The sequence below is a fragment of the Sus scrofa genome, chromosome 17, assembly GCF_054392235.1.
Source record: "Sus scrofa isolate SSC_HxYL_T2T_F1_AM1 chromosome 17, Sscrofa_HxYL_maternal_Yorkshire_Landrace_v2.0, whole genome shotgun sequence".
Classification (NCBI taxonomy): Eukaryota; Metazoa; Chordata; class Mammalia; order Artiodactyla; family Suidae; genus Sus; species Sus scrofa.
The window spans coordinates 68,714,970-68,727,521 of NC_139399.1; the positions used below are offsets into that span (position 1 = coordinate 68,714,970).

The window sequence follows — 12,552 nt, forward strand, 5'->3', positions numbered from 1 at the left end:
AGGGGTCGGGGGTCAGGCGGGGTCGGCCGCCCGTGCAGGAGCTGTTTCCGGCTGAGGAGGCGGCCCGGCGGCGGCGGAGTCCACTCCACCTGCCCGCTGTCCCCGCGGGGCCCTGAGAGGTCTGGAGGGACGTCAGGCGCCCAGGCTACCGGACTCGGGACCCGGCGGCCTGGCCTCGCCGCTCCTCTGAGGAAAGCGGAGGCGGGAAGCAGCGGCTCCTGACCGTGCGGCCCGCTCTTCGGCCGCCGCGCGTGACCAGGCCAGTCCGCGCCCCGGCTCGACGTCGCCTCGGGGCCGCTCCAAGTCGCACCTGCTGCTGGGCCCAGGCTAAGGTCAAGCGGGCCGCGAAGCCGAGGCTGGAAGAGCGCCGGCGGTGTCCCGTCGGGTTCCCCTGGTGCCCTGGGACCGTGGGCCGCCGGCGCGTCGGATGTGGTGGGAGCGGACCCCGGGCCCGGCGTCCGGCGAGCTCGTCCTCTGCGCTGCAGTCCGGGTAAGCGTCGCGGCCCCTCGGGGGTCCCGGGGCGGGAGGCGGGCGCGCGGGCTGTCGCTCGGCCCCGCAGCGCCTTCGGAGAGCAGCACGGTGACGGGCGTGGGGGCACGGGGTCCTGTCGTGTCCCCAGCGGCACCCGCGCCCCCGCTCCCGCGCGGGGCGTCCCGGCGGGTGTCCGAGCCCGGAGTCGGGAGGGCGGTGACGGCGCCGTGTCCAGCAGCGCACGCGTGGCCCCAGGGAGGCGCTGGGGACCCGGGCGCCCTGGCGTCCAGCCGGCTCCCCGCAGGTCGGGCCGGGGGTCGGTCCCGCCCTCGCCGCCTCCCACGTGGGGGCATGGCAGGGACACCGGCCCTGGTCTCCGCGTGAAAGGCAGTCCTGGGGCCAGGAAGCCAGGCTGCAGTGAGAGCCGGGGCCCAGGTGCGCGGGTCTCTCAGCCCCAACCGCTGCCTGGTTGCTCCTCCAGGTGGGGGCCTCGGGGGCCGCACCTTTTCAGCGACATGGAGTGTCACAGGGTGAAAGGGAATTAGTCAGCAGGATTTGCAAGGACCGTGGTCAGCCTCAGGAACGTTTGTCTAAATCCATTTGGTGACAGAAGCTGCCAGCAGACTTCTGTTGTCACGATTTTGCTTTTCCCAAGAGAATGTGCTCCCCACTGGAGTTCTCTGGCTACACTTCCCGGAAAAATCTCCTTTCGTGGAATGGCCGTACTTCCTGGCTGATCCGTAAAAATGGGATTTTCCTGTTTTTGGTTCAAGTCCTTAAAGTTGAACTGTGTAACCCATTTTAGCCGAAAAAATCACATTTGTCACTTTTTTCTCTTTCTCTCATTTGTCACTCTCCACCGACAGCCTGACACTCTCACCCCTGGCATTGCAGGTGGTGGCTGTGGGCTTCGCCCTGTGGCCAGGGCGACCTGTGGGCACTGTGGACAGCCCGTCTTGGGAGGGCTGACAGGCAGAGGGCTTGCCTGTTAATCACTCACTCCCCTTGGCACTGTTCTGAGCCCCAGAAAGGGACACTGGGCAGGCCCGGATGGAGGAGCCCCTACTTGTCCAGCAGCCCCAGGGAGCCCCATGTTGCAGGCAGGCTGAGCCGTGGTTACCAGAGGCTCCAGCCACTGCTGCAGGTAGGGTGACATGGGAAATGGTGGTGCCTGAGACCCTGGTGTGCCTGCCCGGTGCTGGCTTTGCAGGGGCTGCAGCGCGGAGGAGGCAAGCAGCCCAGCAATAAAAATAAAAGCGTTTCAGCTTTATCTGTGCCGTGAGGGTCCAGGCATTCGCTATCTTCAGGCAATAATGAACTCATCATGTTCTGAGGCTAACGTTACAAATGCAGGCTCCTTGCAACTAAACTGGAGCTTAAAAGGAAAGTGGCTTATAGAGATCCTATTAGGAGAGGACCAAAAAAACATTTAAAAAGCCAGTAGTTCATTCTCTCTCTCCAGTGATTATAATGGGAAAGTGATTTATGTAACACGCACTTGCTTTAGAAAGGGGCAGTTGCCTTTGCTCCCAGGCCAGAGGGAAAATTGGCAGATGCTCCCCAATGTGGTTATGGGGTGATGAGGAAAGGAGTGGCTCCATTGCACCCCACCTGCTTGGCGGACCTGTCTGTCCCCAGGGTAACTGCACTCGGGGCCTCCTCCCTCCCTGCCCTGCTGGGTGCCCACTCCACACTGTGCACGCCAGTGCTCAGGGGTACAGTGACCAGCTCAGAGGGAACCCTGGCTGAGCTCTCTGCCCCCCAACAGCCCTCCCTGTCCTCCGGGAGAGGTCGATCCTGAAGTGTGGCTGCTTTTGCCTCTCTGCCCTCCCACATCCAGGACACAGAGCCCTGCCAGCTGGCCGCACTCAGGGGGAGCCTCCCTGGTGCCAGTGTCACAGCTACCAGGACAGGGGGTGCTGGAGAAGGTGGCTGCAGTCAGCAGCATTCCCAGCCTGTGCGTGAAATAGTCACTTGACGCTGGCTTGGTGACATCCTGTGAAATAGGAAGTGACACTGGAATGTCCCCAGGGCCAGCAGGACTTTCTGGGTTTAGTGCCACAGAAACCCCGCTCCAGGGAAGTGGTCGGTGTGGCAGGAATGGCGCTGTGTATTGAGCACACGTTCCCAGCCTCCTGGTGGCATGGATGCAAAAGGGATGTGGCAGTGAAGAGTGGGGCCTCCTCCAGGCTGACGGAGAGATGACAGTGGCAGCGTGGACTCAGCCCCAGACTGAATCACAGGAGGGAGGAGACCCAGCAGCCCGCTGTGGGCTGGGATGTGGGCTCGAGATGCTCTATTCTTTAAAATTCAGTTAAAGCATTCCCTTGCTTCATGGAAAGAGCTTTCAGTTTGCTGAAGTTGGGGCAGGTTTATTGGTGTTTTCATGCACGTTTTTCATAGAGACCTGGAGTTATAAATTCCCCCAGTGGGGCTCTGGAGTCCAACAGCCTGGAGGCACAGTGATTAAGTGCGTGGCCTCAAACAGGTGCCAGGCCTGTTGTCGGCACAGGAGGGCCCTAACGTTTGTCCCCTCACCTCCAAGACTGTTGTGATGATGAGATGCTGGTGTGAATGCACATGCCTCTGCACGTGCTGAAATCTCCCACGGCTGCTGACAGTGCACCTCGTGGCAGTAGAATGTCTCTTTGGCTTTGGAATCTGTGATTTTGCTGCTCGAGCCCATGATACATCGACATGAAGTCCAGGAAGTTGTAGACTCGCAAGTGGCCCTGGGCACCGTCTGGGGCTCTTGTATTTACACAGATGACGGGCAGTGACCACAACGAGGGAGACAGTGGTCACCCTCAGTCCAGTTCCTCAGGCTGGTGGCCACCCCTGGACCCGGTACCCACTCCCTTACCCCTCAGAGCTGCAGGCGGGGGCCTGGAGCCCCTGCGGGGTGGGGGGGGGCAGGCTGACTCCCTTTATCCTGATGTGCAGTTGTTGTTCCTAGCCCCCCGCTCTGGTGGGGGCCCGTCCTTCCTGGAGTCCCCGCCCCCACCCCAGCCCCTGTTCTTGCTTCATGCACATTGTCCGCCTTTCTGGGACACAGCCCTGCTCTCACCTTTGCACGAGCGCTGGGCTGGACTCTGGAAATAAAGCAGCAAACACAGCCCTCACCCTCCAAGTCTGCCGGAGAGAGCAGACAGGACAAAGGACAGCTGTAGAGTGAGAAGGGCTTCGTGATTGAATGAGCGGATGCAGTGGAAACCCGAGGGAGAGGGTCTGTGCCAGGGCACAGGTGGCTGGGACTTCAGAAGGACTGTGGCTGAGCTGAGGCTAAGGGATGAGGCACAGTTGTCAGGAGAGGGGTGGGCAGCAGGTAGACCAGATGACTTGTCTGCTGCACATCAATGGGTCTCCGAGGTGTTGTATGAACAACAAGAGGGGTGTGTTGTGTTTTGTGTGTGTGTGTGTGTGTGAGCGTGCGCACGTGTGTCCCTCTCTGCCTGCTAGGCACTCTTCTAGCTCCAGAGCTGTTGTAGGTAGCAAGGTGATAAGGATAACTTATCCTGTCGGAACATATAGTTCTGATAGGATGGGTTCTGCTGGGAATAGATTCTCAAGTTTTTTGACCATGACTCGTAGAATGAAATGAATTTACAAGGTAAGGCAGTAAACACCCCTTGCGTACACGCTAACATACCCCCACACAAACATAAATAAAATTTTACGGAATAGCATTTGCCTTCCTAGTACAGGTATTAAAATTACCCTGGGTAGTTTCCATTCTGTTGTATTTTGTTTTAGAATGTTCGTCATGGCCCACTAGGTTAGTAGTGGCCATAGTTTGAAAAGCAGGCTGTGGAGGGCAAGCTCTGGGTGGGTATTTATTTGGGCAGTGTTTGAGGAAGAGTAAGTTTGGCTGAAGGTCTCTGAGATGGATATTTCAGGCCAAGTCAGGTGAAGGGGTGAGTGGATGGATGGATGGATGGATAGACTCATTGATGGAGGGGTGGATGGATGGAGGAAGGATAGGCAGGTGGATGTAAAGATGGATAGAGGGAAGGATGAATGGATTGAGTTTCTTCCTAATGGTTATTTTATTACTCAGCTGATTTTCTTCTGGAGCTGCTGAGTATTATCGGCAGGACTTAGGAGCCAAGTTAGGTGAGCAGGACCTGGGAAGCTCACCTAAGCTTCTAGTGGAGCAGCTCTTTTTTTACCGGTGGGGTGTTACATGTTTCTAATGTGGGTCCCTCTCTTTTTAAAAAGACACGGACAAGCACTGGCCTTGTAGAGTGAAGAGCATCTGTATTTTACATAAAAACAAGGCAGTGGATGGAGGTCCTGCTCACCGTAAAGCATCTTAGAAGGTGACAATCGGTGATCAGTGGGTGCCACTGAGCATATGCATGTCATCCCACTGACAGGCCAGCTCTGCCAGGGGTCTTTCTGCTTCAGTCACTGCTCTTCCTGGGGCCAAGGACAGTGCCTGCGATACAGTGGATGCTTGGCTGTCCATTGCGCAGAGCGCCGTGTCTTCCTGCCTCATCGCGGAGGCCGGACTCCGGAAGGCCGTCAGCGCGTTCTCTGTGTCTCGTGTGCGATGAAGACCTTGGTGCCTGTCAGACCCTTTACCGGGGGTGTCCCACTGTTTCGGCGTGTTCCTTGAATCTAGTTAGTATCCGCCCTCGGCTGAGCTTCCGGGAGTCTGTGGGGAGACCAGGGTGAGTGTGTTACAAAGGCGTGGTTTGAACGGAAATCAGGCTGTGCCTTTTGTGACTGTGGAGGCATCTTCACTGTCAGAAACTGCTCCCCTTCTGGCTTTGGGGCTTCGGGCTGGCTCTGCAGGCCCGTTTTCCTGCTTCTGGGGGCCGTGCACAGAATTCCAAGGCTTTGGCTCTAAAGGGGTGACTTCTGTGTGGTGATTTCAGTTACTCTGGTATTGGGGGAGCTCCCTTGGCTGGAGCTTGGCGAAATGGGAGGAGGTGATGGTGTCAGGGTGACTGTCTCAGAGCCGGGCTCCTGGCTGGTGTTTGGCAGCCTCCTGGCTGGTGTTTGGCAGCCTCCTGGCCTTGGACATTAGCGCAGTATCTGGTTCCTGGGCCACCACAGGCATCCTGGCCACCGGCTCTGAACTGGCAGGGAGATGGATTAAGTTGCATGTACATAAGTTGCTAGGATTAGATTGAAATCCATGTGCTTTATTGATCAGTCTTCCTAGACAATCAGTCATTGTCCCCCTACAGCCACGAGCATCAAGGATATGTAGCCCAGTGAGGCTTGGCTCACTCTCTCCCTCTCCTCTTTCTCTCCCTGGCTTTTTTCTGGAACATTCTCACTGGCTGGCTCATCTTCAGCCCTTCAGCGCAGAACTCTTTAGTGCAGGAGGACACGCCTGCGTGCACTGCCACAAACCTTCTGAGGATCTGGGTCCTGCTGTTGACACATCAGAACCACTTCTCCTTTGAAAAAATAACACATTATTTGGGACAGACATTCTGAGCCTTCTGGCAACCACAGTACCCTCAAATTCTACCATAATCGTCACCCCTTTCTCTTGCCAAAAATAAAATAAATTTAAAAGAACATGTAATGAAGAAAATCGTTTTCAAGTCAAGCTGCAAAGGAGTCTGAAATTCATAGCTGCTAAGAGCCCCCTTTTTTCATGGTAACGGCAGAAGCACGTGCGCGTCTGTGTATGTGGTGAACATGCCACTTTGCCAAAATTCATAAAGTAGAAACACTCTGAAAGAGGAGAGCTGGTTTCTGAAGATAGTGAAGTTGTAGCCATAGTGGCGGCATTTTGAATAAGAATACCACTGAGTATTATGGGCTGAGTTGTGTGTCTCCAAAAGATACGTTGAGGCCCTAAATGCCTGGTACTATGAGTATGGCTTTATTTGGGGAAAAAAGAGGTCTTTGTAAATTTCCTCAAGGTAAGATGAGGCCACACTGGGTTAGGGTGGGCCCTAAATCCTACTCTGGTGTCCTTACAAGGAAGCACGTCTTCAGTCCACTTTAGGGCAGAGACCCACAGGAAGGGCAGGGACAGTGTGGGCAGGCAGGGAGTGGAGTGATGAGTCTGCAGAGCAAGGAGCACCAGGACAGCCCGGGAGGGGCAGGAAGCCTCCTCCGCATATTTCAGAGGGAGCCTGGGCCTGCGGACACCCTGAAACCGACACTGAGCATAGAGCTCTGTTGTTGTAAGCCCCCAGTCTGTGGCCCTTTGTTCCAGGAGCCCCAGGGCTGGAATCCACTGGGGAGCACGGCAGTTTTGGAGGACCGAGAAGAAAAGGCAGTGGCTCAGAGGTGTTGTTCAGAGGCGTGCTCCTCCTCAGTGTCACCCAGGATGCTGATGTTTTAGGGAGGACCTTCTGTTCTGGGTGAGTGTTCGCATCCTGCCTCCCTTTGCGATGGAGCAGTGGCGTCACTGCAGAAACACAGGGTTACTCTCAGGATCCGGACGTTGTTTTCCTGATGTCTCAGCGCTGTGTGCGTCTCCCCGGAAGGCCCTCAGACCCTCACAGCCCCCCATCTGCCCTCTCTTTGCCTTCGTACCTCTTTATCCTGTCCTGCAGGAGTTTCATAGGACTGTGTTCTCATTGCAGACAGTGCTGAGCCCCTTAGAAAGTGTTAGGGGCCTTTTGAAATCAACCATGAAAGTTGGCCTGGCTTCCCCTTGGGAAGGGATGCTTGCAGCAAGTGTCTGGGGCTGGGTATTTGGCTAGTGTGACCATTTGAGATGACGTTTTAGAAGCAGGACCAGTTCTCATAAAGGAACATTATTAAAAACGGCATTTTAAGGACGCATGTATGTCTTAATTCATTCAGCAAACAAGCTCGGTTCAGGGTACTGATGATTTATTGATGCGTAAACAGAAGTTCCCTCCTTGAAGAGCACCTCAGACAGACGACGAGATTGACAGTTACGGGAATCAAGAGATCGCGGAGGGAGGGGCTGGTGCTCCACAGCCAGACAGCCGGTGGCGGGTGTCTGTCAGGTAAAGCGACATTAAGGGGGCACCTGAATGAGGGGAGGAGAGGAGCCAGCCACATGAGGACCTAAAGAGATCACGTTCTGGGCAGAGGGAATGGCACGTGCAAAGGCCCTGAGACAGCCTGTGCTGGGCCCTTCCTGGGACGGGAAGGAGCCCAAGTGGCTGGGGCAGGGGAGCAGCCAGAGCCTGTTGCTGCAGACCTTGCAGGTGCCGAACATCTGAGCCTGGGGCCTCGGCTCCATACCAGCTCATTCTGCAGCTGGGAGCCTGCAGCTCACTTCTGCTCTGCTCTTTAGAGCCTCAGAGTGCAGGCTGAATGGACTGTAGCTGGCTCTGGCCCCCATGGGTGAGGAGGATGCCCAGCTCTCACCAGGTACAGGGCTCCTTGACCTCCAGGCTGCCCTTCCTGCCCCACACACAGTCACAGGTCCCCTGCAGGGAGGCGAGGCTGACTGTTCCACTTCCCGAGATGCCATTTCTTTTAGGTGGAAACACCCTGGTTTCCTGGCAGGACCTCCAGGTAGGCAGGTGCCCAGGGAACAAACCACATCCTTCATTTAGAACATTCTCAAGCTGCAGTGATTGGCCACCGCCACAGCTGACTCGTGCCCGCCCCCCCGCCCCCATTCACCTAAGCCTCTGGGAAAGCCACATACTTCCTCCAGCTCTTGACCCTGCTGACTTTCCCAGGCTTCCAGAGCGAGGAGGGAGATGGGCAGCCAACCACCAGGGCTTATAATCAGCCCAGTTTGTGTCAGGGTGCATTGCGGTGTCTCACTCAAGAGTCTGAAGCCCCCTACTGTCCACCTGCTTCACAGATGGGGGAGCAAAATGTCACTGTGGCCCCTGGACAGAGAAGGAACAAACCCTGAGCCTGCCCATCTCTGCAGTCATTCCCTTAACTGCCTCTGGGTCACTACCACGTGGACGTGGGGGAAAGCAGCGCCTGTGGACACTTGCAAGGGCACCCGCCTTGACACACTTGAAGCGCATGGACCATCCCACTTGGGAGAACAGCCCCAGCGTCCAGAGTCCAGTGTCAGCTTAATTGAAGTGGGGCTGCTATGTGTGCTCCCTGCCTGGGGGGGTGTTTTATTGACTTTTGGGGCAGACCCGGTCTGTTGCACCCGTGCTGTTCCCTCGGTTTGAGCACACACCCTCTGGGGAGTTCTCTTGCTCCTCGTTTCCAGGGATGATTCTCAGGCCGTAAACTTCATCTCTAAAAATAGGTCACACAAAGGCCTTGACGTTTTTTCTAATTAGTGTAAGAATTTATTGAATATACATCATACGTGTAGATGACAGTATTATTAAAATTAGTATTAAGACTTTACACATCAAAATATTTCAGGCAGTGGGGACACAGGAAGCCCGATGTTCCCTGAGAATCATATCTGCATTAGCAAGATAAAGGACAATTTAGGACGATTACAAAAGCGATGATTTAGAGTACAACGTAAAACTCTGCTGAGAACTAATTCGTAATGCCAGCTGCTGCTAAGCTTCTTAATCTTTATCTAGTTCAATTAAAATCTGAATGTTTGGGATTTCATTAACAACTAGGGGTTTGGAAATTACATGCACTCTTACACTGTATTCTGTTGCTGACGTACAGTATTGGAAGTTTCCCAAAACGTCTTCAGGTGGACTTAGGTGTAATTAAAACTTAAGTACTTAAAGGATAACACAGAGGTAAGAGAAGATTAGTTTTTCAGTCAGATCCAGTTGACAAGAGTAGGAAACCCTACCAAAAGCAGCACAACTTTTGCTGGGAAGAGAGAAGTGCTGGAGCTTGGCGAGATGCCATTCGAGGCCCTTGGCCCCAGGGCCTTTCAGTTTAAGGACCAGGAGCTGGTCTGGGTGACTGTGACTGTAGGTGCGGGTGCCCTGCTGAGTTCCTTCTCCCGCCCTCACTCCTCTCCTCACTCCAGTGCAGATGTGTTTGCTCTCTGTCAATTCAGTGTGCATTTTCCAGACTTTGCAAGCAGGTCTTTCTAAAATTACATCAGCCAAAGTGATGAACCAGCCTAATGTATAACTTCAGATTAAAAACTAAAATCAGAAGAGACAGGAGTTCCCGCTGCGGTGCAGTGGGTTAAGGATCTGACTGGAGCAGCAGCTCAGGTTGTTGAGGAAACGTGGGTTCCATCCCCGACCCAGCGCAGCGCGTGAAGGATCTGGTGTTGTCGCATCTGTAGCACAGGTGGCAGCTGTGGCCTGGATTCGATCCCTGGCCCAGGAACTTCCAACTCCCTTATGCCTCGGAGCAGCCAAATAAAAGGAGCGTTTGGTGTCTGTGTGCTTTCCCTTGTCAAGTCTGTTGCCGTGAACTTGGTTCTTCTCCAGAGAATGGGAGGATCCCTTTATCTCCTTCCACAGGATCTGATGGAGTTGGAGTGATGGCAGGGAATCTGCATTACTAACAGCCCCCCACCATGTCATCCTGAGGCAGACGGTCCCACTTGCCAAGCCCGCCACACCCCTGAGGGAGAGTCTAAGGTGGGACCTACCTGCTGTCTAGACTCGACCTGGCTACCTGCGAAGATCTACATCCTGACCCCCAGGCCCTGCGAATATTCGCCTTAGTGGCAGAAGGCACCAGAACTCCTCCTGGGGCCCCCTAGAGTCCCGAGGGCCCTTCCAAAAGGGAGGGCGGAGGGCAAGCTAGTAGAGGTGACAGTGGAGCAGAGGTGGAGCAGAAGGGCCATGAGCCAAGGACTGTAGGCGCCGCCAGCCGCTGGAAAAGGCAAGGAAACTGCTTCTCCCTCGGAGCCTCTGGGAGGAGGCAACCCTGCCCACACTGGGATGTCAGCCCAGTGAGGCCAAGAGTCTACGCCTCTGCCAGCTGCCAGCCGCTGCCACCACTGGCCTGGGGACCACAGTCTGGAGAGCAAGGGTCATACCCCCTCACCCTCGCACCTGGCGGGGCTTCTGTCCCTCCAGGTCCCTGCGCCAACTCATGAGATTATAGATAAACCTCTCGACGCCTTCCAACTCCTGCTTCCTCCCCTTCGTCTAAGAGTGTCCCGGGCGTTGATGGACACGTCTGCACCTGCTCAGGAGTCTGGCTTGTCGCTCACGTGCAGTGAAGTGGCTAGTGTCACGTCAAGATGAGAACGAGCCGCCCTGATTTGGTACTTGTGAAGAAGGCAGAACTAAATGAAGGATGCCTCCACATCCCAAACGGATTCGGCCAGCACCTCACCAGGGAGGCATGCTCACAGCTCAAGATGCTGCAGGCAAGTTCTCTGGGGGCACAGAGGGTTAAGGATCCAGCATTGCCACTGCTGTGGCTCAGGTTTGATCTCTGGCCCCAGAACTTCCGCTTGCCTCAGGCATGACCAAAAACTGTTGGTAAATTTTACAGCAAAATGGGCACAACGTTGTAAATCAGCTGTACTTTAATTTTTAAAAAGTGGAAAAAAACCAAGATGAGCTGCAAGATGGCATGTATCTTTTCACCCGCTTCAGATGTGAAAATTGGCCTCAGATTGATCCAATAGGGCCATAAAAATCTGTGGTCTGTAATTCCTCTTGAACTTTGCAAACCCCACGGCACCCCTACTGTTTTGCTTTTGACACAGCTTCGAGTCCAAGACAGGCAGATCTGTGTGTCTGCTCCGGTCCTGACTAGCCTTGGTGAAAAGCTGGGAAATCGCCCCTCTTCCCTTTGCTGCTGAGAGTTTCATGTTTACTTGTTGACTTTAAGGGTCTTTCCAAGGTTGTTGGGAAGGATGATGATTGAGAATCTCCACTTGACAAGTTTATTTATTGGGCCACACCAGTGGCATATGGAGGTTCCCAGGCTAGGGGTTGAATCAGAGCTACAGCTGCCGGCCTGCACCACATCCACAGCAACGTGGGATCCAAGCCACATCTGCAACCTATACCACAGCTCATGGCATTGCTGGATCCTTAACCCACTGAGCTAGGCCAGGGACTGAACCTGCGTCCTCACGTATGTTAATTGAGTTCATTAACTGCTGAGCAATGATGGGAAACTCCTGTTGGAAGTTTTTTTGTTTTTTTTTTGTTTTTTTTTTTTTTTGTCTTTTTTTTTTTGCTATTTCTTTGGGCCGCTCCCGCGGCATATGGAGGTTCCCAGGCTAGGGGTCGAATCGGAGCTGTAGCCACTGGCCTACGCCAGAGCCACAGCAACGCGGGATCCGAGCCGTGTCTGCAACCTACACCACAGCTCACGGCAACGCCGGATCGTTAACCCACTGAGCAAGGGCAGGGACCGAACCCGCAACCTCATGGTTCCTAGTCGGATTCGTTAACCACTGCGCCACGACGGGAACTCCGGAGGTTTTTTTTTAAATCACATTTTCAGTCTCACTACTTGGGATTTGTCTGTTCATCTTTTCTATTTCGCCTTGGTTTAGTTTTGGAAGATTGTATTTTTCTAAGAATTTGCCCATTTCTTCTAGGTTTTCCATTTTATTGGCATATACTTGTGTGTAGTAGTCTCTTATGATTCTTTGTATTTCTGTGATGTCTCATTTCTAATTTTATTGATTTGAGTCTTGTCTCTTTTTTTCTTGATAAGTCTGGCTAAGGGTTTATCAATTTTGTTGATCTTTTCAAAGAATCAGCTTTTAATTTCATTGATCTTTTCTATAGTTTCCTTTGTTTCTATTTCATTGATTTCCACTCTGATCTTTATGATTTCTTTCCTTCTGCTCACTTTAGGTCTTGTCTGTTCTTCTCGCTCATCTGTAGATGTAAAGTTAGGTTGTTTATTTGAACTTTTTCTTATTTCCTGAGGTAGGCTTGTATTGCTACAAACTTAACTCTTAGAACTGCTTTTGCTGCGTCCCATAGGTTTTGGAATGTTGTATTATCTTTGTTGTCATTTGCTTCTAGGTATTTTTTAATTTCCTCTTTGATTTCTTCAGTGATTCGTTGGTTGTTTAGTAGCATGTTGTTTAGTCTCCACATGTTTGTGTTTTTTGCAGTTTTTTCCTTGTCGATTTCCAGTCGTATAGTGTTGTGGTCGGAAAGGATGCTTGATATGATTTCAATTTTCTTAAAGTTACTGAGGCTTGATTTGTGGCCCAGAATGTGACCAATCGTGGAGAATGTTCCATTCCACTTGAGAAGAATGTGTGTTCTGCTGCTTTTAGATGGAGT

General features: G+C 53.4%; 1 protein-coding gene across 3 annotated transcripts in view; it reads left to right on the top strand.

The window, feature by feature from the left end:
- Positions 1-12,552, top strand: part of CDH4 (cadherin 4) — a 495,180-nt gene that overhangs the window by 23,141 nt on the left and 459,487 nt on the right. Inside the window, exon 1 of one of the 3 annotated variants that reach the window (XM_085003314.1) lies at positions 39-490. The exons of the other annotated variants lie outside the window; for them this stretch is intronic. The gene's annotated coding sequence lies outside the window, so the exon portion shown is untranslated. Of the gene's footprint in view, positions 1-38; positions 491-12,552 lie in introns of those variants that run through there. 3 annotated transcript variants of the gene reach the window in all.